The sequence below is a fragment of the Cervus elaphus genome, chromosome 22 (genome assembly GCF_910594005.1).
Source record: "Cervus elaphus chromosome 22, mCerEla1.1, whole genome shotgun sequence".
Taxonomy (NCBI): domain Eukaryota; kingdom Metazoa; phylum Chordata; class Mammalia; order Artiodactyla; family Cervidae; genus Cervus; species Cervus elaphus.
Window position 1 is genome coordinate 54818755 of NC_057836.1, and position 24833 is coordinate 54843587.

Consider the following 24833-nt stretch of genomic DNA (forward strand, 5'->3'; position numbering starts at 1 on the left):
GCTTCGCGCCAGGGCGCCTACCGCCCAGCCGGCCCCGCCTGCAGCCAGCAGGCCCGTCACCAGGCAACAGTCGCCAGCCCCGAGGACCTTGGGAGGCCTACCCCGCGCGCGGGTCCTTCCCCATTCCTTTTCTCTGCCTGGGGAGCCCAGGCGGGTGCACGACCGGTGAAGGAGGTCGTTCAGTGCCCATGGGCGGTCACTCACCTCTTCCCCTTCTCCCTCAGGAGGGGCGGCGCTGGGTCTCTTTCCCCCCCGCCGCCCCCCAAACGCCTCTCGGCTGCTCCTGCTCAGCCTCGGCGTCTGGCCGTTGCCGCCCGCTTACTCCATAGCCTCCTACACTCTCGCGGCCTCAAATGCTGGAACTCGAGGAGGGGAAAGGGGAGGGAAGGGGCGGGATTGGGGAGGAAGAGTAAAGGAGGGGGAAGAAGACCGAAAGACCAGTCGGTCCGGGCATGACGTCACTTCCGGCTTGTTCGGAAGGGGCGGGACCAGGACTTCTTTGGCCCCGCCCCAAGAGAGCCAAGTTGGGGCGGGGTCACGGGCCGGAGGAGGAGCCCGGTGGAAGAGTTTCTGGCAGTTCATTTGACTCCGCGGTTCCGTATCCTTGCCTTGACGGCCAGAACCAGCTTCCCGGCCCTGGGCGGAACGGATCGAGCTTCGTGAGCCCAGAGGCTCCAGGAAAAGGAGGACAGGTAGCCCTTTAGAGCCTAGCCAAGTGTGCCCTGAAGAGGGGGACGGCTGAGGAGACCGAAGGTTCGGACTTTGAGCTCAGGCCCCTGGGGCCCGCCCTTTCCCCTGGACCCGCCCCTTTCCCCGCCCACCTGTCCTCTCAGCCCGACTGAGGACCGCCTCTCGGTCTTTTCAGAAGCTACTCTACTTGGGGAATCCTGGAAAGCAGTGCTTCTCAGACTTTAATATGAATACATCATTTGGGGATGTTGTTAAAATGCAGCTTGGATTCAAGAGTACGGTCTGATGGTCTGTATTTCTAAGAAGTTCATAAGATGATGCCAATGCTGCAAGTCCTTGAGCTCGAGGACTATTTCTTTAACCTGGCCTACTTGTTTAACGACGCTTAGCAAGGCAGATGGTCCATGGAAAATAACCCTGTTATTGGGTTATAGACTCCTAGGCTTATCTACCCCACCCCACCCTAACCTCGACCCTACTTGCCCATCACTGTCCTACTCCTCAAACCTTCCCCTTTTCCAGTCTGCCCTCCACCCTATGCCCCTGTCTACGCACTGTCCACAATATTTCGCACTGTGATAGTTCAAGGATAGATAGCTTCTGCTACAGAGGGCGTTTGAAGGTGACTGTTTCTTTGCTCTAAACATCACACCATTATGTAAAATTGGCATCCAGTTTCCTATTATTAACTTACTCCTTGGAAGGGAAGTTATGACCAACCTAGACAGCATATTAAAAAGCAGAGACATTACTTTGCCAACAAAGGTCCGTCTAGTCAAAGCTATGGTTTTTCCAGTAGTCGTGTATGGATGTGAAAGTTGGACCATAAAGAAAGCTGAGTGAGAAGAATTGATGCTTTTAAACTGTGGTGTTGGAGAAGATGCTTGAGAGTCGCTTGGCCTGCAAGGAGATCCAACCAGTCCATCCTAAAGGAAATCAGTCCTGAGTGTTCATTGGAAGGACTGATGTTGAAGCTGAAACTCCAGTACTTTGGTCACCTGATGCAGAGCTGACTCATTTGAAAAGACCCTGATGCTGGGGAAAATGGAAGGCAGGAGGAGACGGGGATGACAGAGGATGAGATGGTTGGATGGCATCACGGACTCGATGGACATGAGTTTGAGTAAACTCCGAGAGTTGGTGATGAACAGGGAGGCCTGGCGTTCTGCGGTCCATGGAGTCGCAAAGAGTCAGACACGACTGAGCGACTGAACTGAACTGAATTGAACTTCCAGTTATTCATAGGCAAAGGAAGAAAGACCTTAAATTCTCGGATTCTAACAACAAAAATCTAGAAACAACATTCTAGATGTTTCAATTTATTCCCTTATCTTACTAAAAAAATTTTATTAAAAATTCACTGAGGTAGGAGGGAATGAAGTGTGACTGCTAACTGTATGGAGTCTTCTTTTTGAAGTGATGAAATGGTCTGGAGTTAGATGAAAGAGATAGCTGCACAGAGTTGTGAATGAAAAGTCATTGAATTGTACACTTTAAAAGAGTGAATTCTGTGAAATGTAAATTGTATCTCAATTTTTAAATTTTATTGTCTCCAATTAATTGAAAAAGTTTATATATGTACATTATAAAAATCAGAAATATGTATGCTGAAAAGTGAACATGATTTCATTATGTCTATTTCCCAAAGGTTAGTTTGAATTTTATCCTTCCAGATCTTTCTTTCTGTTTTAGTATATTTGTGTATAGGTTGGGAATTTATTTTTGCATAACTAGGATAGTATACAAATTGTTTGCCCAACTCTGTTTTTACTACTTAATGAAATCCTTCATGCTATAAATGTCATTCTTCCTAATGGATTTTTAATATTCTGTAATAAAGCTATGCTATGATCTATTTAACTAGTCCCCATGTGCTGGACATTTTATTGTCTTCAGGTTTTCATTATTCCTAACTAAGTTTTCTTTTTCAACAAGAACAACTGACAGATAAATCAGTTTTTTTTCAGCTTCTTGCCCTAGATTTCTTTCATGCAAAGGTTGTCATTGTTCAAAAAGTCAAAAAGAAGAAATGAAAACAGAGTCTGATGAAGTCACAGCTCTGTAGTAAACAAGATTTCAGTAAGTGAGTGCATTCCTTTGGAATGTATCTTAAATTAATATCCTTCAAGACTACACATTCACATAATAGTATATGTTTTATCAATAAAGCAAATTCCTAGGTTTACTCTGATTTTATTGGCAGATGAACATGTGCAACCTTAGTAAACCTATTATAGTTTCCATAAGATGTGAGGAGAAGAAACTTAAGAAAGGCATTGGCAGCAGATATGACATCAAAAAGCATAAGGTTGCAAAAAAAAAACATTTTTATGAAATCTAAACTTGCTAGAAACATGTTAAAAATTTTTTTCATGATGCTCTGGTCCTTTTCAAGCCACTCAGCTATGGGATGGTATTATTTACTCCCTTCAGACTCAAGTGGGAATGAAAAGAAGGAGGCATCATTTATGAACAAAGAAGACTTTTTTTACTGGTTCCTATGTTGTTGATGCAGTATTAAGTCATCTTATGCAAAATATGTGCCTAAGTAGTGATGACATCTCTCATCTTAAAGGAGTTTGTCTTTGGCAAGTTCTAATGAACCATAAAGTATTTGAACCAGTAGGAATGAAGCTATTCAAAAATTAAAAGGAATTGGAATTTGAAGATTCAAACAATAGCCTCTACAGGTTTCTAGGCAATAAATCATCTTATGTTTTTTGCAAAAGAAAAAAGAATTCTGAGACTGGGTTAACTGATGAAATAAAAGCAAAGGAACATTTAAGGTTAGTGTTAACCAAGATATTGTAGTATTTTGTGTTTAGATGCTGGCAGAACAGTCTTCACTGAGCGAACCTTAAATATTTAACTTTCAAGTTTCTTCAGAAATTAGTAGAAGAAAGAGCCATGTATAAATTAATCTATTTCTGCATTTGCTCTAAAATGGTTATGAGGAAATGATCACATAAATACTTCAGAATTTATACCAGGAAAAACTTTATCTCCTCTGATGAATTGTGTGCTTCCTAGTTTTTGAAAAGTGACTTAACCAAAGTAGATAAAGTCACAGTTATGGAAACTAGAGCAGAAGTTTTCTACTCTGTTACAGAAACCATGATAACCTTAGAATTAACATATGTATTTTTCTGTTTATTTACAATCCTAACATCCTCTTTTGGTGATATTCTATTACCTAATAAATTTATTACTTGTATCTTTTATGGTAAGCTGCCTGACATGTTTTTGAAAATAGGAAATAGATAAGTAAGTTTTAATAAATTTAAATGCATATTTGAAATATTGGTCCTATATATAATAGAGAAATTCACATATTGTTTCTTTCAACTGACCAGAAGATGAAATGATTTCAAATCCTCTAGCCCAAGAGATTGGTGAGGAAAGAATTGAGTTATTTATTGACACAATGAGTGGGACTCTGGCTTTACCTATGAGCATCACAGTTGACAAACCTGTTCTCCCACTTTCAAAAGGTAATTTCAGTTTCCATTAGTTCTTCTGAGAACTTTTAAGGAAGAACTGACTTTTTAAAATAGACCTTACTTTTTTAGAACAGTGTTAGGTTCACAGAAAAATTGAGCAAAAAGTACAGGGAATTTCCATGTATACACAGCCTCCCCCACGATCAACACCCTACACCAGAGTGGTTATTTGCTATAATCCATGCACCTACACTGATACATCATTATCACTCAAAGCCCATGACTTACATTAGTGTGCATTCTTGGTGGTGTATATTATGTGGGTTTTGACAGATGTCTGATGACTGTCCCGCCATTATAGTATCATACAGAATAGTTCCACAGCTCTGTAAATGCCCTGTATGTTCAGTTGCTCAGTCGTGTCCAACTCTTTGCGACACTATAGACTGTAGCCCCACCAAGCTCCTCCGTCCATGGGATTCTCCAGGCAAGAACACTGGAGTAGGTTGCCATCGTCTCATTTAGGGAACCTTCCCAACCCAGTGATCGAACCCGCATCTTCTGCACTGCAGGTGGATTTTTTTTATTAGCCATCGAGGAGTTTGTCCTTCCTTCCCCAATACTTCATCTACTTGTTGTTTTGTCCTTATAATGCCACTTAACAGTGGGAAGACGAGCCCCATGCCCAGGGCAGTTAGGAGGGATGCAATCACAATTCATTAATGGTTACATACTATACTGCGTGTGGTCAAACCATGACAGAAGCAAAACAAGCATGATTTGCACACTGGAGGAGCAAAAGTTATCAACAAAAGCTAGGATAAGTGTGAGAAGAGAAATGCATGGTGCCCGAAGAAAGGGTGCAAATGAGAAGAGAAGACGAACTAGAAGAAAACTCTGAGAAAGATTAATATTTAGAGGACAGGCTGAAAAAGAAGAGCCAGCAAAAATTTGATTTTTACCTATTATGAGTGAAAAAGAAAAACTTGTCTCATCATTTTCCCATGAGGATATAGGATACCTTACCTGTCTCTGGAGAAACCTGTATGCAGGTCAAGAAACATTAATATCAGTAACCTCAGATATGCACATGACACCACCCTAATGGCAGAAAGTGAAGAGGAGCTAAACAGCCTCTTGATGAAGGTGAAAAAGGAGTGAAAACGCTGGCTTAAAACTCGACATTCAAAAACCAAAGATCATGGCATCAGGTCTCATCACTTCATGGCAAATAGATCGGGGAAAAGTGGAAATTGACAGATTTCATTTTCTTGGGCTCCAAAATCACTATGGATGGTAACTCAAGCCATGAAATTAAAGAATACTTGCTTTTTGGAAGGAAATCTATGACAAACCTAAATAACGTATTGAAATCAGAGACATCACCTGGCTGACAAATGTCTGTACAGTCAAAGCTATGGTTTTTCCAGTAGTCATGTATGGATGTAAGAGTTGGACCATAAGGAAGGCTGAGTGCTGAAGCCTTGATGCTTTCAAGTTGTGGTGCTGGAGAACTCTCAAGAGTCCATTGGACAGCAAGGAGATCAAGCCAGTCAATCCTAAAGTACATCAACCTTGAATATTCTTTGGAATTACTGATGCTGAAGCTGAAGCTTCAATCCTTTGGCCACCTGATACAGAGTTGACACATTTGAAAGACCCTGATGCTGGGAAAGATTGAAGGCAGCTGAAGAAGGGGATGACAGAGGATGCGATAGTTAGATAGCCTCACCAATTCAGTGGACATGAGTTTAAGCAAATTCCAGGAGATTGTGAAGAACAGGGAAGCCTGACGAGCTGCAGTCCATGGGGTCACAAAGAATCAGACACAGCTTAGTGACTAAACAAAAACAAAAAAGAAATTCCTAACTAAAGATGGATATAATTTATCAGTGAAGATTCTTATAAAAGTAATTTTCATTTGTTGGGCCTTTCTCTGGGCCAAGTAACTTGTTAATGCATTTTATATTTGTTATCTATAATTTAACAATAGGCCTGAAATGTGAGAATAGAACTTTCATTTTATAGTTGGGGAAACAGACTCAAAAGGATAAATAAATAAGACATGGTAAGGGAAAGACATTTATTTTTATCTTTGTTATACATTTACATAATATAAAACATTAAAGTAGTCCTACAGATTTTCTTACCAAAAAATAATTTCCTACCCTTCTCCTCTCATGCATTTGCCCCTCTCCAAAGACAACATTTACAATTCTCTACATTGTAACTCATGTATGTTATAAATATCTCATGTCTCTAAATGTCATGCTTGTACTGCTGCTTCATACTTTTTCAGTTTTACAGACATCTATTAATTTTCTAAAAAGGAAAATAAGGTTTATGCCTCTCCTTTTTCTTGCATTTGTCTCCCAAATACTTTAAATGATTCACATGCATTTATATACTCTTCTATGAATAACATATTTAACAAAAAATGTTAGGTGAAAATAGACATATCTTTAGTTTTAACACTCTTGTGTTTAGCCAGATATTTTAAACATTGTTGCAAAACAATAATTATTAAGTTTTGCATTTTAAAAAAGGAGATTTTTTTGGCTGTACTGTGCATCTTCTGGGATCTTAATTCCCCTACAAAGGATTGAACCTGGGTCATGGCTTACATGGTAACTCAGCTGGTAAAGAATCCACCTGCAGTGCAGGAGACCTGGGTTCAATCCCTGGATTGGGAAGATTTCCTGGAGAAGGAAACAGCTACCTACTCCAGTATTTTGGCCTGGAGAATTCCATGGACTATCCATGCAAAAAGTCAGACACAACTGAGTGACTTTCACTTTCACGGCAATAAAAGTTCTGAGTTCTGACCACTGAACTGTCAGGGAATCCCCTAAAAAAGGAAACTTCATGTTAAAACAAAAATCAGCCAAGTCTGGGAACCTCTACTTTACTTTTGTTTAGACTATTTATTTTACAGACAAAGAAACTGAGACTCAGAAAAGTTAGATAACTTGCAAAGTTTCCGCAGTTAACTAATGGCATCAAGACTCAGACCCGGGGACTTCCCTGGTGGTTCAGTGGTTGAGGGGTGGGGGTTCAATCCCTTGTCGGGGAACTAGGGGCCCACATGCCTTGGAGGAACTAAGCCTGTGGGCTGCATGCTGCGCCAGAAGATCTGGTGTGCTGCAACTAAGACTCGACACAGTGAAATAAATAAGTTTTTAAAAAGGACTCACACCTAGATTTCCACGCTTTTTCAGTGTCTTATCATTACTGTTGCAACAAAGTATTGTAAACTGTTAAATGGGTACAGTTGAAATATGTGTAGTTGGTATGTTTGCTCTTTGTACCAACTGAATGGTGTCAGCCTTCAAAATAGAGAAACAGAACCTATTTTAGTTGTTCTTTCTAATAAAACACAGTTTTGAGAGAGGTACTCTTTCATAAGTTACTAATAACGAGTCTCTTTATCTTTGAAAGTCTTAAATCTACTAAATCCACTAAAGTAGATTTTTTATTGTTTTTTTTTGTTTGTTTTGTAAAAGAGTTTGCAAAAGAGAACTAACTTTAAAATTGACTGTTCTTATATCTAATGAGTGAAAAAAATTCACTTTTAAAAAATTTTCATACCAAAATTTTTGGAAAAATGCATCTGGAAGTTTCTCTAAATTCTAACAAATCAGGCACGGTTGGAGCTTTTGTTGTTGTTATTATCCACTGAAATCTGACTATTCTGTGATCCTCAAGCACAAAAACACCCCTCAGATGTATTAACACATTAAAACTGTCTGGTTTTATAAAACTAAATAATTAGCTGGCCCACAAGAAAATCTAAGCTACTTTCTATTTGGAAAAATATGGTTGGCTAAAGGTATGCAGTTGGCAATATTCCTGTATAAATGTCAGCCAAGAAATAAAAGTATCGAGTTCTTCTTTTCTTTGTTTTTGAAAAAGGTCATTCCTTAATTCTCAAAAAACTGAGAAACCTACTTCACTTGAATTGAGTCGAAAATTCTGCTAGCAGTGATAAAGGCAGGACTGCAGGCTTCTTGCAAATTTGCATTTGTGTGACTAATAGAGTCAAGGTGAACCTTTGCTGAGATTTGTTTATTTTTTACAGGTGAGGTGTGTTTCTTTGCTGAGATTTGTTTATTTTTTACAGGTGTTTCTTTCTGATAACACCTGTAAAATGTATTAGAAATATAAAAAAATATAATGACTAACATTTTGAAGCTAATATACTAATATTTTTTGAAATATATTTTAGAAATGTTAGGGATTCTAAAGATGTAGGTACTTTCCCTCTCTCTTGAGGGGACTGTCCAGATCAGCTAGAGCAATTCCACTATTCATCAGCTTTACTTGACTTCCAGAAGAATACATGGTACAAAGTTTTCCTCAGCCGAAGCGAAGTGTGATTCCTACTGAATACACTGTACTTCTCCCACCAAAACACTTATACACTGAATGAAACTGCCTGTTGACTTGTCTTTATTTCCTACTGGAGTGGGAGGTACTTAGGGACAGTCCTCATCTTTGGTCACCGTTGTATCCCCCGTTGAATGGCCCAGTGCTTAGCTGTTGGTATGTAACATTTAGTGAATGAATGGCTCATATACTGCCTCCTCATTTTATAAAAATTTTCTTTTTATTTATACATATATACACATACACTCATCTGTACATATATGTGTATATATGTGTGTTTAGACCATCCTAAAGGCTGGATGGATTGTATGCTCTTCAAATGCAAAGTATGTCCCCTTGTATCCCCTTCACCCAGCACAGAGATGATTGGATAAGAAATGCTCTATTAAGAATACGGTGGTAAGGCGAGGGTGGGATGTTTCGAGGGAATAGCATCAAAACATGTATATTATCTAGGGTGAAACAGATCACCAGCCCAGGCTGGATGCATGAGACAAGTACTCGGGCCTGGTGCACTGGGAAGACCCAGAGGGATCGGGTGGAGAGGGAGGTGGGAGTGGGGATCGGGATGGGGAATACATATAAATCCATGGCGGATTCATGTCAATGTATGGCAAAAACCACTACAATATTGTAAAGTAATTAGCCTCCAACTAATAAAAATAAATGGAAAAAAAGAAAAAGAATACGGTGGTCACTGTATGTGTTGCCACAACGTCCTTCTTGAGTCTTAATTTCCTCACATGGCGCTAACTATTCTGTTTATCTGCTCTGCACTTGGCTAGTATATCTAGACATGCACATTTCTCTGCTCCCTCTCCTTCAGGTCTTGACTCAAATATCATCTTCCTAATGATAATTCCCACACATCTTATTTAAAATCACAACACTAACCCCATAGTGTAGTCTGATCTCCTTTTTTCCTTCATTTCTCTCCAGAGAACTAACTACAAACTGACACAGACATACTTCACTTTTTGTTATTTACTGTCTGCCTCCCTCTTCCCCATAGACTATAAGCTTCATTAAGGCAAGAATTTTGCCTGTTTTGGTTACCACTATGTCCCTGGAACCTAGAACAGTGTCTAATACAAAATAGGTCTCAAAATGTTTGTTGAGTAAATGAATATTCTGTCTTGATGCTATTGCCAAATAGTCTTTTTTCTACTTTTGGATTTATTCATAAGAATCTATTCATGCTTCTTGGTGACTTGATAAAATTTGCCTTCATTCATTTCATGTGTGGCTATCCTTTCCTCTTCACCTATGGATGGCTGCTGAAGGGTCATTATATATATCTTTTTCTAGCACTTGATTCAGTGCTATGCCCAAAGGTTGGTATTAACAAATATGGACTGATTGACTAGAGGCTATTTTTTCCCTGAGAAACCTATATGCAGGACAAGAAGCAGCAGTTAGAACTAGACATGGAACATCAGACTGGTTCAAAATTGGGAAAGGAGTACATCAAGGCTGTATATTGTCACCCTGCTTACTTAACTTATATGCAGAGTACATCATGTGAAATGCTGGGCTGAATGAATCATAAGCTGCACTCAAGATTGCCAGAAGAAATATCAACAACCTGAGATATGCAGATGATATCACTTTAATGGCAAAAAGTGAAGAGGAACTAAAGAGCCTCTTGATGAAGGGGAAAGAGGAGAGTGAAAAAGCTGGCTTGAAACTCAACATTCAAAAAAACTAAGATCACGGCATCTGTTTCTATCACTTCATGGTAAGTAGATGGGGAAATTGTGGAAACAGTGTCAATTTTCATTCTTTTGGGCTCCAAAATCAATGGGGACAGTGACTATAGCCACGAAATTAAAAGATGCTTGCTCCTTGGAAGAATAGCTATGACAAACCCAGACACTATTAAAAAGCAGAGACATCATTTTGTTGACAAAGGTCCGTCTAGTCAAAATTATGGTTTTTCCAGTAGTCATGTATGGATGTGAGAGTTGCACCATAAAGAAGGCTGAGCGCTGACAAATTGACACTTTCAAATTGTGGTGCTGGAGAAGACTCTTGAGAGTCTTGAGAGCAAGGAGATCAAACCAGTCCATTCTAAAGGAAATCAAACTTTGAATATTCACTGGAAGGACAGTTGCTGAAGCTGAAGTGCCAATACTTTGGCCACCTGATGCGAAAAGCTGACTCACTGGAAAAGACCCTGATACTGGGAAAGATTGAAGGCAAGAGGAGAAGGTGGCAACAGAAGATGATGGCATCATTGATTCAGTGGGCATAAGTTTGAGCAAACTCTGGGAGATAGTAAAGGACAGGGAAGCCTGGCGTGCTACAGTTCATGGGGTCACAAAGTGTCAGACACGACTTACAGACTAAACAATAACAAATGATCTTAGGTCTTTACTAAAAGATTGTTGATTTGTTTTTGGTCAGTAACTCAGCAGTAGCAAACTCAGATACCTTTAGGAGCCAGAAAAATCAGAGAGCGTGTGAGTATTTAATTTTCAAACATGTAGGAAAAATATATACTGTCATTTTGCTTGAAATGCCTGGCCCTTGTTGTTTAGTCGCTAAGTTGTGTCTGACTCTTTTGCAACTCCGCCAGGCTCCTCTGTCCATGGGATTTGCCAAGCAGTGGCCCCATTGGTTGTTTTTCCTTTTCCTGCTTAAGACAGAGATATAACTCTAGGGAAATTAATTTCTACTGTAGCAAAACCAATAGCATGATACCATGAAAATGGTAGCTGACAGTCAACTTCACTGTTTGGGGTACAGTAGGAAATTGGTGGGGTTTGTGGTGAGCTGGAAATGACATGTCAGTGCAAAGAGGGTAGCCACTAACATATCAGCTAACTTTGGTCAGGCATTAATTCAAGCCCTGTGTTATGAGATCTTACGATACTTTTAAAGAGAAGCTAGAAACCGAGAATTTTATACGAAATTTCCCATTTTTAAACAAGGTAATTCTATTCAAAATACTATTCAAAATAACCAGACAAATCTTGGCCATGATCCAGATTTAATGCATAGGCTATTGGCAGTACCCCTTTATAGATAACAGCCTTGTCATGGCGAAGGGGCTTACATAACTCAATGAAGCTATGAGCCACGCCATGCAGAGCCACTCAGGATGGACAGGTCATAGTGAAGAGTTCTGACGAAACACGGTCCAGTGGAGGAGGAAATGGCAAACCACTCCAGTATTCTTGCCACAAGAACACCATGAACAGTATGAAAAGGCAAAAAGATATGGCACTGGAAGATGAATCCCCCAGGTTGGGAGATGTCCAGTATGCTACTGGGAAGAACAGAGGGCAACCATGGGGTCACAAAGAGTCAGACATGACTTAGTGACTGAACAACGATGATTGGCAGTAAAGCTCTGCAAGAGATTTACTGTAGCTTTAGCTTCTGTAATTTTCTTTCATTTAAAGAAAAACATAAATGATGATCCAATGCTTAGAATAAAAAAAAACTTTATTAACTCTTAACATAAATGATCAGAAACCCAAGTTAAAATTAACCTAATACTATATTTGAATTTAAAAACAATTTAACTACAACTATCCCTGCTTTGAATAAAATTGTAAATAATTAGTAATCTCATTCTCTCAGATGTGCAAAATAATTTATAAGCAGGACCAATATCTTTTTATATCTGAAATTAACCTATTGATAATACCCCTTAAAAGCTAGATAATATAACTTTATAATTAACATAACCAGAAAATAAAAGTAATATGACTCATAACCCTGATGTCTATTTAAAGGTCAATCTTGAAAAGAAAAACTGTAACTTAGCCAATTTAATTATCCAGCATTAAATTCATCCATTATTTTATGTTAATACTTTTGTATTGTATTATAGAATTTTATAATACTGGTTGAATGTGTGTATCTTATTTATTAGTCCGATAGTTGTATTATTTTTCTTTCTAAGCTGTGGAAGATGTTGGAAACAACAAATATTGTTATGTATTCTTCAACTGATTCACCTTCCATTCTTGGAAAGTATTTTGGAACCTCTAGTTAAAACACAAATTCTTCAATTAGAGAGGAAGATCTTGGTATCGCTAATACTTGCCTAGACAGAAAGGTGATTCTAAACTTACGTCTACCTGAGTCAGTTCAGTTCAGTCGCTCAGTCATGTCTGACTCTTTGCGACCCCATGAACCGCAGCAGGCCAGGCCTCCCTGTCCATCACCAACTCCCGGAGTCCACCCAAACCCATGTCCATCGAGTCAGTGTTGCCATCCAACTATCTCATCCTCTGTCATCCCCTTCTCTTCCTGCTCTCAATCTTTCCCAGCATCAGGGTCTTTTCAAAGGAGTCAGCTCTTCGCATCAGGTGGCCAAAGTACTGGAGTTTCAGCTTCAACATCAGTCCTTCCAATGAACACCCAGGACTGATCTCCTTTAGGATGGACTGGTTGGATTTCCTTGCAGTCCAAGAGACTCTCAAGAGTCTTCTCCAACACCACAGTTCAAAAGCATCAATTCTTCGGCACTCAACTTTCTTTATAGTCCAACTCTCACATCCATACATGACCACTGGAAAAACCATAGCCTTGACTAGACGGACCTTTGTTGACAAAGTAAGATCTCTGCTTTTTAATATGCTGTCTAGGTTGGTCATAACTTTCCTTCCAAGGAGTAAGCGTCTTTTAATTTCATGGCTGCAATCACCATCTGCAGTGATTTTGGAGCCCAGAAAAATAAAGTCAGCCGCTGTTTCCCCTGTTTCCCCATCTATTTGCCATGAAGTGATGGGACCAGATGCCATGATTTTAGTTTTAAGTGACCATTTTTATTGTCAATTTATAAGTAAAATGTTCTTTCTCATCTTTTGCCCTTGTTTCTTTAACTGGATGAGAACATATTTGTATATATAAGCAAACACCATCTTTGATTCAGAAATTAATCACTGAATTCTCCTTTGATCTAAAATAGAAAGTCCCTGGTTATGACCTGTGAGAAGATGACTGGATATCTTAGTGGTTTCATTCATTTCAGCTCAGTCATGATTTGTCAATCTTCTTTCCCTGCACCAGCCCTGAGTGCTTTTCCACAGTTCTATTATTTTCATTTTATAACCATAAAATAACAACCATGATGGTTTTTACTGGTTTATTCATCCCTGCTTTAAAAGAAGCCACAGTCTAGTAGGGGAGATGTTCATGAAACAAAGCATTACAGTACAATGAAATAAGACCTCTCATAAAAGCAGCCTCATTTGTGAAGATGTTCGAGGACCCCTGTAACCTGAATGAGGTCCCTTCTCTTTCACTCCCAACTCCAAGGTATTTGTCACTCCTGGTAAACCAGTTGCTGGGAACCATAGGTATATGACCTTGGGTACTTCAGGCAGAGAGAACTGATATGATGCTTTCTCCCACGTGGGCCAAACAAGAAAAGAACATCAGACTTCAGACCTGGGAACCAGAAAGCTTCAGATCCTAGGAAGAGCTTGGTGATCAGAGACCTGTGAACCATCTTAATCAACCATGGTCCTGTTTGCACATAACATGCATGCGTATGTGTGTGTGCTAAGTCACTTCAGTTGTGTCCGGTTCTTTGTGACCCTATGGACCATGGGCCACCAGTCTTCTCTGTCCAAGGAGAATTCCTGGCAAGAATATTGGAGTGGGTTGCCGTGCCCTCCTCCAGGGGATCTCCCTGACCCAGGGATCAAACTTGTGTCTCTTATATCTCCTCTACAGGAAGGCAGGCTCTTTACCACTAGTACTACCGAGGAAGCCCTTTGCACATGACATGCTTGCTCCTAATTTACAATAGGCCAAGAACAACCCAACAAGTGGCTGAGACTTCCCCAGCCCCTGAGTCAGAGAGAGTATAGGGACACCAACAAAGAAACATGATTTCTTTAGAAGCCTCTGCAGGAACCAGACAGCAGCCAGTCAGCCTTTATGAGCTTCTAGGCAGAAAGGGTAGGTTACCTGCAAGAAAAATGCAACCCACTGCCCTTCATCTTTTCACCTGCAACACTAGGAGCCGAAAAATAATGAGCTACACATTTAAGCAATATGTTCCATTTACCTGGGGGGTAGAGGGGAGGGAAGAGAAGGAAGGAAGGAAAAGGAAGTGAAGAGAAGAAGGAAAGATATTTCAGGATCATCCAGAATTCATAGCAAGAATCACTTAAGAACCCCATCCTAAGAAAATATTCGAAGATACATTTTAATGCGTTTACAAAGAAATAGCCAGAACCCCAAGATGGAGACAGGTGAAGAGGAAGGAAATATTGGTAAGCAATGAACTTTGGTCTGTGTATTCCATTTTCTTTTCTCCCTAATTTTGTACCCATATGTGCATGCATAGAAACATACATGCATGGGTACAAACATACATGCATGCATATAGACACACACACACACATAAATTCCAAGTTGATAAGGTAAAACTGTGTGAGAATGTACAAAGTGTAAGTGCTAAATATGATGTCAACAAAGAAGGTACATAGTGTTAAGGGAAATTATAATAAATACTAATCTATCTCAGCAAAATCTGGGGTTGGGAAGGTGGCAGATGAGGAGAAAGGGGAATTATAGGCCTTCCAAAGTCATCACTGAAGGGAGGGAGGAGTGAAAGAATCTTAAATTTCTTTTATAAAGAAATACTGATTTCAGAGGCTTTTAAATATATATGGCTGTGCAGGATCTTAGTTGCAGCACAAGGGATGCTTGATATTTCTTGCAGCATGCAGGATCTTTAGTTGCAGCATATGGGATCTAGCTCCCTGACCAGGGATCAAAAGCAGTCCCCCCTGCATTGCAAGCGAAGAATCTTAGCCACTGGACCATCACTGAAGTCCCCTAAATTTCTTATCTATTGGAGTTGGGAGATATAATGGGGAAAAGAGTGTGCAGTGGGATTTAAACAGTGCATCTTGATGGGAAAGCATTTAGTATCTTATTTTCAAATAATAATACAACCCTACGCACCTAATGATCAGAGCAGGAAATGACAGAGGACCCACCAATGGAATAGAACAGTACAGATGAACTCTTCTCCACAAAATCTAACACAGGTAGAACAAATAATGAAACAGTGGCCCCAGATATTATAATTCCCTGAAAGTCAAGGTAGAAAAAAGTATGGTGGTATCTAGCAAGGAAAATTCTATTCCTTCTCATTTACTCAGTCATCCAGCAAAAATTACTGAAAAGATTTTCTAGTTGTTTTTTCTTAGATTGTTAATTATAAGCTAGATTTCATTATGCTTTATCAAATAATGTTTTAGGTAATTAAATGGAAATGTCAACCATTGATTTATTTTGTTTTTTACCTCCAGGATTGATAACTGGCTTGATGCAGCAATTAAATGCTTGGAATATTTCCCTGGTCAGTTAATAGTTACTGTTGGCCAGGAGTTAGTACAACACAGAAATGAAGAGACAAAACTGAATACACAGAAGAAGTTACTCTTTGATGTCATAATAAAATATTACAATCAGGAGTTCAGTTCAGTTCATTTCAGTTGATCAGTCGTGACCGACTCTTTGCGACCCCATGAACCACAGCACACCAGGCCTCCCTGTCCATCACCAAATCCCGGAGTCCACCCAAACCCATGTCCATCGAGTCAGTGTTGCCATCCAACTATCTCATCCTCTGTCGTCCCCTTCTCCTCCTGCTCTCAATCTCTCCCAGCATCAGGGTTTTTTCAAATGAGTCAGCTCTTCGCATCAGGTGGCCAAAGTACTGGAGTTTCAGCTTCAACATCAGTCCTTCCAATGAACACCCAGGACTGATTTCCTTTAGGATGGACTGGTTGGATCTCCTCACAGTCCAAGGGACTCTCAAGAGTCTTCTCCAACACCACAGTTCAAAAGCATCAATTCTTTGGCACTCAACTTTCTTTATAGTCCAACTCTCACATCCATACATGACCACTGGAAAAACCATAGCCTTGACTAGACAGACCTTTGTTGACAAAGTAATGTCTCTGCTCTTTAATATGCTGTCTAGGTTGGTCATAACTTTCCTTCCAAGGAGTAAGCGTCTTTTAATTTCATGGCTGCAATCACCATCTGCAGTAATTTTGGAGCCCCAAGAAATAGTCAGCCACTGTTTCCCCTGTTTCCCCATCTATTTGCCATGAAGTGATGGGACTGGATGTCATGATCTTAGTTTTCTGAATGTTGAGCTTTAAGCCAACTTTTTCACTCTCCTCTTTCGCTTTCATCAAGAGGCTCTTTAGTTCTTCTTCACTTTCTGCCATAAGGATGGTGTCATCTGCATATCTGAGGTTATTGATATTTCTCCCAGCAATCTTGATTCCAGCTTGTGCTTCCTCCACCCCAGCGTTTCTCATGATGTACTCTGCATATAAGCTAAGTAAGCAGGGTGACAATATACAGCCTTGACATACTCCTTTTCCTATTTGGAACCAGTCTGTTGTTCCATGTCCAGTTCTAACTGTTGCTTCCTGACCTGCATACAGGTTTCTCAAGAGGCAGGTCAGGTGGTCTGGTATTCCCATCTCTTTCAGAATTTTCCACAGTTTATTGTGAGCCACACAGTCAAAGGCTTTGGCATAGTCAATAAAGCAGAAGTAGATGTTTTTCTGGAACTCTCTTGCTTTTTCAATGATCTAGCAAATGTTGGCAATTTGATCTCTGGTTCCTCTGCCTTTTCTAAAACCAGCTTGAACATCTGGAAGTTCACGGTTCACGTATTGCTGAAGCCTGGCATAGAGAATTTTGAGCATTACTTTACTAGCATGTGAGATGAGTGCAATTGTGCGGTAGTTTGAGCATTCTTTGGGATTGCCTTTCTTTGGGATTGGAATGAGAACTGACCTTTTCCAGTCCTGTGGCCACTGCTGAGTTTTCTAGATTAGGAGAGAAGCTGCTTATTAACTGATGAGTATATTGGTATTTATTCAGGAATTATTGAACTTTTAGTGAAGAGATGTTTAAACTTCAGTTTTCTTGCATAATAATAAAACCTGAGGATTGAGTTTTGGAAAATTACATGAATTATGTTAGCATTGCTGTTTTGGCTGTGCTGTGCAGCAGGTAGGGTCTTAGTTCCCCAAGAAGGGATTGAACCCATGCCCCCTGTAGTGTAAGCAAGGATTTCTAACCACTGGACCACCATGGAATTCCCTGAATGTTGCATTTTAATATTTTTTTCTATGGTGTCAAATTACCTCATGGAGTCTTTTTTTGTTTTTTGGCCAAAGACCATGGCGTATGGAATTTTAGTTCCCCCAACACAGAGGACACCAAGGGACCTGTCAGTGAAAGCTCCAAGTCCTAACAACTAGATCACCAGCAGACTCCCTCATACAGTTCTTTTCTCACTTTTTTTTCACTACTTTTTGCCTGTCATGTACATTGTAATGTCAAATGTAATAATGTAGTATAGGAATTAGATCTAAGGTAATTCTATCATAGGGACACTCTAAGAAATATTTTGATACACTACAGGACCAGAGAGGGGATTCCTGGGATTGGGGAGATCCCCTGGAGAAGGGAAAGGCTACCCAACTCCAGTATTCTGGCCTGGAGACTTCCATGGACTATACAGTTGCAAAGAGTTGGACATGACTGAGCGACTTTCACTTTCACTTTTCACTTTCACAGGACTAGAGAATTGAGGTGTCTGTAAATATTAATTTCTGATGTACTAATTTGGTGACCTTTTAGTAAAATAAAAATTGAGTGACACATCATGTCTTTTTTTAGCTATGTAGGTGACCATATAATTTCACATTAAAAACAAATTAAGGGGATTTCTCTGGTGGTCCAGTGCAGAGGGTGCGGGTTTGATTCTTGGTCGGGGAACTAAGATCCCACAGGCTGTGGCATGCAACCAAAAAAAAAAAAGAAATTAATGTTTGACAGTGCTGGATATAATTATACATGTGTTTGGCATATTATATAGATAATTTCCTATATGTTTGAAATATTTTATAATAAAAACTTTTCAAATGTAGAAATGAATCTGCAAACCAAATACAGCATCACAGCATTTTAATTGACTGCTAAGTACTATAATCTGCATTTATTTTTTTCCCCTTGCTTTGTCTTCTTTGTAAACCCATGTAACAGAAAATGATAAAAGAACAGCAGCACTTGAAGCACACTGCTATATCTAAGATTGTTGTCCAACGTTAGAGAAGAATTATGGTGGCTACTTACTTTCATGGCAATTGCATCAGAAGCTAGTGCCAACAAATTACAAAAAAAGGTGAAAAAAATTGCAACAACAGTTTTAAAACCTTCTATTTATTTCATTTAAAACCAATTCAAGCTAATGAATCTTCCTGTTTACAGTTTGATAACAAAATGGTGGTCCTGAAAACTCTTGCCAAAGCAGTTCTGCAATCCAAGTCATTATTAAAAGTACAGGCAGGACAACTAGTCTTGTTCCTACTGGAGATCCACTATGAGCTCTTCAAGCTATGTCTGGCATTTTTCCTGGACACAGTTATTACTAAGCTATTTGTGTCAGATGAAAAAGCAAAGCATTCACTTAATAAATGATTTACTGAGTACCTATAATGGGCAAAGATTGAAGGAATGCTCTCTTCCCACACCCACTAAAGAGAAGGAAGCAGATTCAAAACAACCTTGGTATTTAGCTGATATTTACAAGTATATTGATTAATTTCTTCAACCTATTTCTGGTGCATTACTATGTGCCAGACACTGTCTTAGGTACTAAACACAAAGATGCAGGCCCTTTTTCACTTTTGCTTCAGGGACTCAGGTTTGATCCCTGGTCAGGGAAACAGGATTCCACAGGCTGCGTGGCACAGACAAAAATAAAAAAACACACGCAGTAAGTTATCATCATATAGTTTGATCGAAACAACAAATGCAATAGAAAAAAAAAAAGAGCAGTTTAAGGGAATTTTGAGGTGCTAGGGTGGGGGTTAGTAGGAGCTTATGGTATTAAATGGTGTGGCCAAGGCTGGGCTCACTGAGAAAGTGAGATTTGAGCAGAGAGTGGAACGAGGAGCATCAACTAAATGGCCATGAGGGTTGAGGGGGTTGGTTTGGGGCAGAAAAGATGGTTCCTAGAGCAGAGGCCTTGGAGGTGATGCTTGCCTGGGTGCTGAGGAACATGAGCAAGGAAGCGGTGAGCAGAGGGGAGAGTAGTGTGAGATGAGGTCAGAGAGGAGGTGGCCCTTGTAGACCCTTGGAGAGACCTTGCCTGTCCTTGGAATAAAGTGGGGAATCATAAGAGGTTTTGAGCACAACAGTGCTGACTGACACAACACTTCTGACTGACATTTATGCAGATAACTGGCTTTTGTGTTGCGGACAGATTATAAAGGGGGAAGAAAAGAAGCAGAAAAATCTTTTAGGAGGCTATTGTAACAATCTGGGCAAGAAATGTGGCGACTTGAAACAAAGGAGTAGCAAGAGTTAGTGAGACATTGTCAAATTTCTGATATATTTTGAAAAAGATCTTAGAAAAAAATTTTTTTCCTAACATAAGAAAAAAGATTACCTTTTTCTAAGGTAATCTTAGAAAAAGATTACCTTTTAGCCTATTATATTTTAGTTCCAGGCACTGGTACTTTTAGTGGCATTATTTCTCCAAAGTCTTTATAAAGAAATATTTCCTTCTCAACTGGATGGGAGGGGAGTTTGGGGGAGTGTGGATATATTAAAAAAAAAAAATTGTTCCCTTCTCAATTTTTTGTGTGTAAAAAATTTATCTCATGTCATTAGAAACACATTGGTTTGAATTTTGTAGCAGTTCTCTCACCCTTAACTGAAGTTTCTTTTCCATTATTTCAGAGAAAAAGGTGGTACTAAGTATATACAATAGAAGCAGTCCCTCTTTTATGACTTTTGAATGAAATATATTCTAAAGCTCATTTAAAAATCAGTTGTTACTCTGCTCCTCATTTGTCATCATAAAATATAATAAATAGAGATTAGGGCAGTGGTTACATAAATGTTTAATTCTACAGTCACTAAGCCAAAATTCATGTTTATTCCTTACTTATAAAAAGATCCAACCAGGAATTTAGAAAAGAATGTTTTCTCTCCTCCTCTTCCTTACCACTTAGCATCTCCACTTTCTTCTTTCTCACTCTGCCTCCTCCTCTAGGTAAATGAATTCTCCTCTTTCCTACATGTGATTGAGAAGTTAGAAAGAATTTTTTGCCTCCCCCTCATGTCAGAACTAGCAATGTCATAAAGAAAGATACTGGTTCACACTTTGTAGCAGAACTGAAAAGGAGAAGGAACTTGACCTGGGCTGGAGGATGTGCTGGTGTGGAATTCAGGAAGCAGGAAGTGACTCCAAGGACTGGTTTCTGGAGATTAGGGGATGAAGCATTTCAGGGAAATTGAGATGGGGGTATTTGTATTTATATGGGATCTCAAGCAAGCCAAGCTTTTCCCTGTTACAGGGTTTTACCTGTGCTGTCTTGGGTATGTCTGGGACATTTTCTCTCCGGTCTTTTTATGGCCTCACTCTTTCACATCACTTCAGGCCTCTGCTCAAAATGAGAGCCTCTCAGTAACTAAAAGGGTTATCTTTCTATGTTCGCTAACTAAGATAGCTACCCATCTTCTTCACTCTAGCTTTGTATCCTGCTTTATGCTTTCTTAATGGCACTTATCACTACCTGAAATCATATATTTGCTGATTTTTGAAATTGTCTTTATCTCACGTGCTGTCACACCTGAGAATGCAAATTCCATGAGTTCAGACTTGATGTGCTTATTTATCACCTAGAACTGTCCTGGCACATAGAAATCACTAAATTTTTGTTGCATGACAGAATGAATTGATGGGGATGGCTTCATGTTTGTAAATTTTCAGGACAATAGAAGCTAATGGAAAGGTACCTACCTTGTGGCTCAGATTGAAGGAGCTATGTGAATATGAGGCTCAACGTTGGTAGGTCTACCCTCTGTAACAATGTTAGCTGAGGAATTATTTTCCCCAGATACATGTTGTAATCTGGGATTTCCTTTGTGTAATAACTAAGACTGGAAAAGGAGCATATATCTATTTAAAGAGAATGATGTTATTATGTATTTTAGAGCTACTGTTTACATATAGATCATATGATAACAGTGCAAGATTATCTAGACTAGTGCTGTTATATGGAAGTACAAATAATTTTTATTATTGTAGAACACTGTACTAATGATTGGTTAACCTAGTTTCAGATATACCACATATGTGGAAGTAGAAAATAGAATTTTAAGAATTCTAAAAAAATTTTCAAGTATTTATATACCCTTTATAATTCAGAGGCCTTCTGCTACCCGCCCCCTTTCCCCATCTGTAATCCTCTTCCCCTATACATTGGTCAAAAAAACTGAGATTTTTTTGCCATTCCCTTCTCCCTCCCGACTCAAGGATCAAACCCGGGTCTCTTGCATTGCAGGCTGATTCTTTATCATCTGAGCCACCAGGGAAGCCCCCTATATTAGATTGCTGGCTAGAAAAATTCATATTAAAAACTTGAAAATATCTGTTTTTATGTAGACACCAGTTACTTTATTGGATCTGGTTAGTAAGAAACTTAAGAAGCTTCTGCATGGAGAAGATCCAGATGCCATATCAGGTATTGACTCAGACTTACTCTTTCTATATCATTGAGTGACTGTTACAGTCGCATAAGTTGGAAGGGAACCAACGGTGAATAGGTAACAAATGTATAATGCTAAAAAAGGTGGTTACATTAAGGTTATTTTTTAATATCTCTAGAGTAAGTTCTTCTCTAGTTCTTTTTGGCAGCCCTGTTTGATTACCTTTCTTCTAAAAAGGTAAATACTTTCTGTATCTCATTGCTGCTTCCAGATGGGGGTATTTATAATAGGAAATCTCAAACAAGCCAAGCTTTTTCCTATTATAGGGCTTTACCTGTGCTGTCTTGATTATAAAGACAAGGATAAATATTTGATATCAGAAACATTTAAAATCAACTGACTGAGAAAGTGGTTCAGATGATCAGATACGTGTCTGACTAAGGATGGAAAAAAGATGATGAACAAAGAAAAACGGCATGGCAGGTCTTCGTGTTCTGAAATTCATGTGAGTTGTGACAGGGCTAAAGGCAGTATGGTATGGTATAGAGACTTCAAACCCTGGGAGTGGGGCAATCCCAGGTTCAGACCCTAGCTCAGCCATGTGGCCCACGTTTCTGTTTCTTAATTGGTAAGGCAGGGCTGATAATAATAATGCCAACAACTCTACACCTTAGAACATTGAAGATTTAGTGAGAAAAAGTACAAAAGGTTTGATATATGTAAACATTCACTGTAAGCTATTATTATATTATTATTTGAAGGGCAGTAGATTGTGAACAGAGAGTTAGGTGCAGGATTTTAAGTTTTCAGAGGCAATGTTATTCCAGGGTGTCACCATGTGTGTTTAAGCAAAGACCATTATAGTGAAAATAGAAAAAACAAAACAAAAAAACCCCCACAAAGCCTAATATTAATGGGCTGTAGGGTTTCAGAAGTCACCATAATTGAGAATTGCTTTGCTGTGTCTGGAGACTCAGGTGTCCCCATCTGTAGATCAGCGTAGAGAGGCTTAGTTGACTGTACATGCTAAGACAGCTCACAGAGCCATGAAAGACTGCTCACGTTCATTAAATTCTTTGTTCATGTTTTGTACATGCTTCTGACGGGGGGTTCAGGACACACTACCCCAAAACATGGCACATGACATGGAATATTTTAAGCTGAAAGCGTTTGAGAAAATGGCAGAAGCAGGAGGGTTGCTCTGATCTAGTCCCCTCTTGCCATGTCTCCCTGAAATAGGCTGTAACACCTTGATATGAAAGACGCCCTCTCTACACTGGGAGCAAAGGACTAGCCTTATCTCCCAAAGCAAAGTGAAGTCAAGAAGAATCTGAACAAACAGGCTTTGCTAACTTTTCCCAGTTTATTACAATTACCTCATACCTTACCTTGTCACATTCTTCCAGGACTGTGTGTTCTTCATCAAAGAAAGGAAAGTGAAGTCGCTCAGTCGTGTCTGACTCTTTGCGACCCCATGGTCGCAAAGACCCCATGGACTGTGGCCATGGGATTTTCCAGGGCAAGAGTATAGGAGTGGGTTGCCATTTCCTTCTCCAGTTCTTCATCAAACCTAGCATAAAGTATATAGGTCTGTTTCTTTGAGTCTTCGTCTCCTTATGAAGGCTCCCATGTCACATAAAACTTATTAAATACATTTGTATGCTTTTCCTCCTGTCTTTGTATTTATCAGTTTACTTCTCAGACCTAGCCAGGGACCCTAAGAAAGTCAAGGAAAACTTTTTCCTCCCCTTCACCTTTAATTTGTGAGTCATGTCACTTAAATTCCACTGTATTCCACTTGAAACTAGAATAGTAGTACATTGGTCCTCCTACATCATGGACTTATTTTGGAAATAAAATCAAATAATGTATGTAAAATGAGACAAGGTATGTTTTGTTAAAGTATAGAGCACATGTAAAGAAACAGTATTACTCTGAAGCAAAGAAAATATAAGTAATGTCATCTACCATATTTGAGGGGAAAAAAAGTCCAGCATAACACCAGTTTGAATAGGTACATTTTCATGATTTTCTTTTTTGAACTTGCTTTTCCAATTGTACTTTTTTTTTTTAGGTTGCACATCTTGCCAATGCTTGACATACAAGGAGTTTGAAAAACAAAAGCAAAGGACAAGCCAATATCTTCACCAGTTGGCTTTTGAGGTTAACAGTAACTCTAGTATCTCTTTGAAATCAAAAAATAAATTAAAGAATTCCCAAAACACCATCCAGAAGTTTTGCACTAACGTTTCTGGGAGAAGAAACTATAATTTGTTAATATGAAGAACTTCTCTGGTAGTTTTTGCAAGCTGCCAATACCCATACTACAGAGAAAGGATAGCCTATAAGCATTTTAAGTGTAACTATGCTTAAAATATATGTTAAGGAAGAGTCAAAAGGTACTCATGTCCAGTCATAAAATACATTAGTCCTGGGATGTCATGTATAGCATAGCAACTATAGTTAACAATACTCTATTTAGTATTTGGAAGTTGCTAAGAGAGTAGATCTTTAAAAAACTGTAAAGGATGTTTTTTTATCTTTAAGAGAGAATGTAAGTTAAATTCTTGTATGCTGATTCATTTAATTACTATGCTGCTTATTAAATGTGGTGCTATTATCAGAGATCTGATACAGTTAATTTCCTTACAATTTTTTTTTCCACAGAAAAACAACATTTCATATGTGAGTTCTCCAAAGAAAGCATGTATTTTCCTTAGTACATACTACTTTTAAGCTACCCCTTTAGGCTACTGTAACTTAAATGCTGTGAATCATCTAAGAAGGAAAAGACTTATTAAGCAGAAG

The 24833-nt window shown here is 39.1% G+C and overlaps 1 protein-coding gene across 2 annotated transcripts in view; it reads right to left on the reverse strand.

The window, feature by feature from the left end:
* The window catches only part of SCYL2 (SCY1 like pseudokinase 2), a 54940-nt gene extending 54489 nt beyond the window's left edge, over nt 1–451 (reverse strand). For both annotated transcript variants that reach the window (XM_043881360.1, XM_043881359.1), the window contains exon 1: nt 205–451. The gene's annotated coding sequence lies outside the window, so the exon portion shown is untranslated. The remainder of the gene's footprint in view (nt 1–204) is intronic.
* Nucleotides 452–24833: the final 24382 nt, after the last annotated feature.